We start from the raw sequence: 6,723 nt of genomic DNA, 5'->3' as shown, positions 1-6,723 counted from the left end.
GGGGGGGGGGAAGTGAGCAACAATTATTTTTTTATTCATTCAGCATACGTATATGATTTTTTTTATTCAATTCACAATTTTACACTACTTTGCCCCTCCCTGAAAAAAATTTTGCGAACGCCAATGCATGTGTGGTACGTATTTGTCTATTCTTATACTTAAATATGTTTGATTCTGTAACTTTTTTTCTTTTTTGACGAGGCTTCTGATAGATTTGCCCCTGTCACATTTTACTCCTGATTGAGACATTGTATATGAAAAGATTTGTGAGATTGGAAAGTATAAAAATTGAACTTGGTGAGGTGTTATTGGGATTATGGCCGAGAATATAGACAATAATGAGAGTATTTAACTGACGAATCAAATCGTTCAGATTATTTCTAAGTTTTTAGTTCCTCTTGCAGTGGTATAAGTATACCCCTGCAGCCCCCACAACTGTAGTTACGCCACTGTCCTCCTGCCTATTACGACCAAATTAGGTACGGCTATGTGCAGATAGCCCTTACGTAGCACACTGCGAAAATCTGAAACAAACAAATAAACAAATCTATTTTAGGCATTTTGTACTTGAGGCGTGTGTGTGTGTGTCATTCCCTGACACTCCCACTTCGTTCTGAACATCACTACTTACATTTTTATATCAACTCAACACAATACCAGTTTCTGGACAAGACATTTGATGCACGTTTAAACGCGAATGTTTCAAACAGGATCTTGCATCGCGAACAAAAAGGGATTTTGGTGCTAAATATCAGGGTCATGTTATACGAGAAGGTCACGGCCAAATTATATACACTGGACACAGGCTACTCTCAAGTAGCTTTACATGTAAAAAACAAAAAGAAAGAAAGAAACAAGAAATCCAGCTACATAATTACATAAGGATTTTTATTGGCTTGGTACATAGTGAAAAACAATACAATAAAACTCTGAATTTTAACATTGTAAGTCTGAAACTTACTGTTGACCCACTGTGGGGGGGGGGGGGTGAATAAAAAGTAATGAGAAGAATTTCATTGAGAGTAGCAGTTTCTAATGCTGTATCTGTTAAGAGCGTGCGAATGTAAATACTGTAGAAATTATTTAAAACACAAATAAGACGAGTTCAGAGTAACGTTATATTAGAAGATCAGTCGATTCAAAGTTCTACAGAACTTTCATTTCGTGAGAGAGAAAATTTTCCAGTGGTCAAGTCAATATAGATTTTTTATTGTTATTTTTTTGTCCGTATGATGGCGCTTCCTTGAGACGGTGTTTTGGTCTCTATCCCGTGCGAGGCTTAGTGGTTAGAGTTCATGACTTGTCCATTACCGTTTATTATAAGTAATAGTTAAATCCCACTGTTCGGTCAGTTAGAGTTGACGGCGGGTGCTCTTGACTAGCTCCTTTTCCTTTAGTCGGACACTTCAAAATTAGGAATCGCTAGTGCAGAAAGCCTTTTGTAAAATACCTGAAAAAATAAAAACATTTCCTGCACATTCTTCGAGACTTTCTGTACAATATATTCCAAAACAGCAATGTTTACTATTTAGAAACTAACGCGTTTTGTAAAACAAATAAAATATTTACCTTGTTTTTTGTTTTTTTTTTTGTAATTTGATATTAGTATTTTATGAGCTTGATTGACTTGATGTTGTTTATTATTGTTGTTATTTTCTTTGTGCAAAATTACACAATGGGATATATGGCCTATCGCTGGAATTGAACCTAGAGCTTTAGTGTTGTAAGTCCCCAAACCTACAGGTGAACTTTATCGTTATTATTAAATACTAGAGTGGTAAAACTTCCCCTAACCTTCAGGGGGTTTTGTTTCAAAATCTAAGTTTGGTGTAGCAATTATGGAAAAGGCTAAAAAATGATGAATATATTTTTCGGGATAAATTTACACTGATGTCATTACTTGTATAATTTCCCCGAAAGGGGGCCGAAGGTCGTCTTTAGGCGTCACCTGTTTAAACCACTATACTATAGTGTGTTGTCTGTCTGTCAGTCAGTAGACACAAAAATGATGTCACATAAGGGACGTTTAACGTTGCAATTTGTACTGTCGTGACGTCAGTAAAACGTGCGGATGCCATGAATCACGAGAAGAATTATGCAATCTGTAGGCTACAAAACAGCATGACAAAAGAACCTCAAAATCAATAAATAAAAATATTTGTTAATCTTAATTTTGGTTTTATTTACTCTTGAAACAGAAGTACATCAAGTTTATTTTCATCTTTTGATTGTTAATTAATATTTTGTACGTGTGCGTAGAATATCACTTAAACTCGTGTATTGTAGTAAAATGATTTGTACAAGAGTCAGTACCGTTATAATTTACGTTAAATATGGTAAAAATGACGATAACGAATCATACAAGAGTCAATCTTATTATAATCTTCATAGCTAATCTCTATATCTGTGAAACGGCCAAGAAAGGATACGTTAAACAACAACAAAACAAACTAGCACTGAGACAGGAAACAGAAGATTATGAAACAGATGGAGATAATTAAGGGGTCGTCTAAATCTGCATTAGAAAACATTCAACTTGAAATAAAGAGATTCGTCTTGAATTTAAGTCGGTTTGTTGTTGTTGTTGTTTTCCCATCGTATCGTGTAAGACGTTTACTCTTTTTTTATATAAATATGATAACAAAATATGAAGTAGGCGAGATTATACGTAAAACATATAGTCGCGTGTGTGTGGGTCACCCTCTGCCAGATGTTTGTACGTTGTTGCACACCCGCGTGCATAGTTTTCTCCTTAATATCATCAAAAAAGATATATTTATTGCCATGACAACAGCAGAAGTGCCCATAATACAGTGTCAGCTAGGTGTCAACACCTCTGGTTTTCCAACCCCTCTTTCCTTTTTTTTCCCTCTTATTTCTACATTGCAAACCATATGCGTGAGCCAACCTTATCCTGGAAGGGATTAACTTGCAGAGTTAATTACTAATTATTTATAATTAATCGAAACACCTCAACTATGTGTGACGTCACAAAATGAAATATTTGTATACAACTTACAACCACTCAAGTCACCGCAACTCCCCGCTAAAAATTGGGTTTCGATACCCGCGATTGGCACAGCACAAATAGCCTGTTGCGTAGCTTTGCGCTTAATAACGAAATTAACGTATATATATATATGATGACCACCGGGCAAGTGGAAATTGTGCTTGTTAGTTTCGCCCCTTCACAGGAAGCTTCTCACCCTAAAAATACTAATAATGAAACGGTCCATAGAGTTATTATAAAATAAACAAACACACTTCACTTTTCTGATTGTATAAATAGTGTTATTAACCTTTTTTTTAATTTTCTGTATGATGTTGAGGTGATACTATGGATGAAAATGTTGGGATTATTAAAACCGGAACTCGTCTACTGTACATGTTGCTGTTATTGTATTTTTGAATCAGTTATTTGGTTTGGCAGATTCCTCATTAAAAACAAATCTTTATATTATTCTGAAAATTTGGATCCAAACTCAAGATAGTTGTTTTTCATCTTTTCTTTTTTTCTGCCTCCTATTATCAACAAAGAGAAATAATTAAATGTTATAAATTAATTTTTGAAAAACAAAAATTAGTTGTTTAATTTTTTTTTCACAGATTCGTCAACTGGACTCCTGGCGACGACTCGGCGGTGAGCTTGAGGGCTTATAACGCTAAAGTTCAGGGCTCGATTCCTGCGGCGACACGATGCAAATAGCTCCTTCTGTTCTGCGTGTAATGCTAGAGATGTGAATATTAAAATAAATATTAAATGATTTAGAAAACGTATCAATCAGGAAGAGGTTTGTTTTGAAGGAAATGTTAACTTTGAAACTTGTAAGTCCGCAGACATACCGCTGTGCCACTAGGGGGCGCTCTAACGTAGGAGCCTTACGTTTTCCTTGATTGGCAGTACCTTCTGCTGTGGACTGAATTAGGCGCAGTGTCATAACATTATTCACACACCTAAATTAATTTAGGTTACTGTATGGTGAATTAAAATGGAGTCCAAAAATACGTAAACATTAGTGGTTAGTGTTCTTTGTATTTATGTCGAATCTTCTAAGGTTATCTCCTATCGTTCCTGATTTTGAGCTACTGACCAGAAGTATGTCAGCCGGTCAACAGTACTCTACCAATTATCATCCAATATCAGCCGGTCAAAGGTACTCTACCAATTATCACCCAATATCAGCCGGTCAACAGTACTCTACCAATTATCATCCAGTATCAGTCGGTCAACAGTACTCTACCAATTATCACCCAATATCAGTCGGTCAACAGTACTCTACCAATATCAGCCGGTCAACAGTACTCTACCAATTATCATCCAATATCAGTTGGTCAACAGTACTCTACCAATATCAGCCGGTCAACAGTACTCTACCAATTATCATCCAGTATCAGCCGGTCAATAGTATTCTACTATTTTGTGGTACTGCACAGGTTCGAACCCGACTCGCCAGCTCCAGAGCTCTATTAACGCCCTGTTCATGATTGGTCATTCGTATCTTGAAAGTTTAAGCCTTCTGATTGGTAATTTTGATTATGTAAAGTCAATATTTCTGGAAATGTTCATTTTATTTTTAAATACATACAATGATAACAGCTTTGATTTGAAACAAAGAAATGAGGAATATATAAAGTTTTGAGGCGTCCCAGCGGTAAGTGTGAAGGCTTATAACGCTAAACTCCCACCTTCGATACCCGTGGCATAACATAGATAGCCAGTCATGTAGTTTTTCGCTTAACAACAACCAAATCAAACATTATCAACATTCGTTATAAAAATACACTCCGGTGGCTCAGCGGATAGTTTGCGGGCTTGTAACACTTAAAAATTCAGGGTTTGATACCTGAGATGGAAACCGTGCACATGGCCCATAGAACAGCTTTGTGCTTAAAACAAACAAACATTCTAAAATATTATTTTATTTTCGCACTTTCTTGTTAGGCGTTATAAGAAACAATAAGAGGTGTGATATGCCACCATTTCGTGATTTTTGAAGTCATAGCCGTATAAATACTTGTTTATTTATTATCGTAACGCTGCACAATGAGATACCTGCGTTCTGAAATCAAACCCCGGATTTCAGAGTTGTAAGTCCATAAACTTACCTCTAACCCACGTTTGTTGCCGCAAAAACGCGCTCCGCACTTTAAGGTTTTTTAAGAGTGACAGTCAAATCCCCGTATTAGGTCAGAAAAGAGGAGTTCGCAGTGGATGATGGTGTTGACTCTGGAATAACAGTTCAAAATTAAGAATGATTAAACGCAAATAGCATTTTGGGTAGCTTCGTGCAAAAGTTCGAAATATAATGTGCTGCCATCTAGTGCCTAAAATACGCACTGACGTGTGGCTATCACTCTGACGACCATTATACCCAGAGACCTTTTTTATTTTATTTTTTAAACTAGCAGGGTATTCAGTATTTATCATTCAAACCTAGTTAGGCATTTTTGTACAGGAATAAGAATCTGAAAAATCTATAAATTCGCGCGAAGAAAGTTTTCTTGTTATCAAAAATGAATTGTTCTCAGTGAAATATTAAAAGTTCTTAAATTATTCAAAAATATTTATTTCTATGTTATTATCGTAACTTTTTTTTATAGTTTATTTGTTGTGAAACTCAAAACTACACAATAGGGATGTCTATTTTCTACCTACCACGGGTATCGAAACCCGTTTTTTAGCGTTATAAGCCTACAGACTTACTGCTATGCCACTATTATACTTCTCAAATCGGCCCGGCATGGCCAAGTGGTTAAGGCGCTTGACTCGCAATCTGAGGGTCGCAGGTTCCAATCCCCGTCATACCAAACATGCTCGCCCTTTCAGCCGTGGGGGCGTTATAATGTGAGGGTCAATCCCACTATTCGTTTGTAAAAGAGTAGCCCAAGAGTTGGCGGCGGGTGGTGATGACTAGCTGCCTTCCATCTAGTCTTACACTGCTAAATTAGGGACGGCTAACGCAGATAGCCCTCGTGTAGCTTTGCGCGAAATTCAAAACAAACAAACAAACATAATTCTCAAAATGTCTTTGTTATTCCCAAGTGACAATCAAATATCAATGAGATTAGCAATGTATTTTTCAACTATCGGGGGTTACCATGGAAATCATCACAGACATCGATGTGGTGCAAATATAACAAAGTCTGTTGGTATTCAGGATTAGACTGAATTCTTTGTTTGTTTTTTCCTCAGAGTTTATTTTCCTTTGTTTCGAATATTCGCGCAAAGCTTCGTAAAACCTATCTACACTAAAACTAATTTTGTGCTGATAGACAAGAGGAAAGGCAGCTAGTCAACAGCATCCACCGCCAATTCTTGGGCAACTTTATTCGAATAGTAAAGTTTGTCCGTCACTCTTATAGTGCCCCCAAGTCCCCAAAGTGCCTAGCGCGATGTTTTAGCAACAGAATGCGAAACATGGACCCTCAGATCGACAATCTGGCATGCTGTTACGTCTCCGTTTGTTAATTAACTTCCCGTAACTTCGTTTCGACGAAACTTTAGCGACACAAGTATTTACTTAATAAAACTGGTTTATTCTTTCCGAATATAACTTTACGATACACTCAACTTCAACAATCGCGCTAAACAAACGCTATAACAACGAACGTGCTCAATAATACTTCTGACTGCAGATCAAATACTCACTGTCTACACACACTACATTTTACCGCGTCACGTTGTCCCCCTCTTATATATACCCGACTACCCTTATATATACC

This window comes from Limulus polyphemus, unplaced genomic scaffold, assembly GCF_000517525.1.
Source record: "Limulus polyphemus unplaced genomic scaffold, Limulus_polyphemus-2.1.2 Scaffold7624, whole genome shotgun sequence".
NCBI classification, from domain to species: domain Eukaryota; kingdom Metazoa; phylum Arthropoda; class Merostomata; order Xiphosura; family Limulidae; genus Limulus; species Limulus polyphemus.
The sequence above is the reverse complement of the archived record's forward strand: the minus strand, read 5'-3'. Positions refer to the sequence as shown.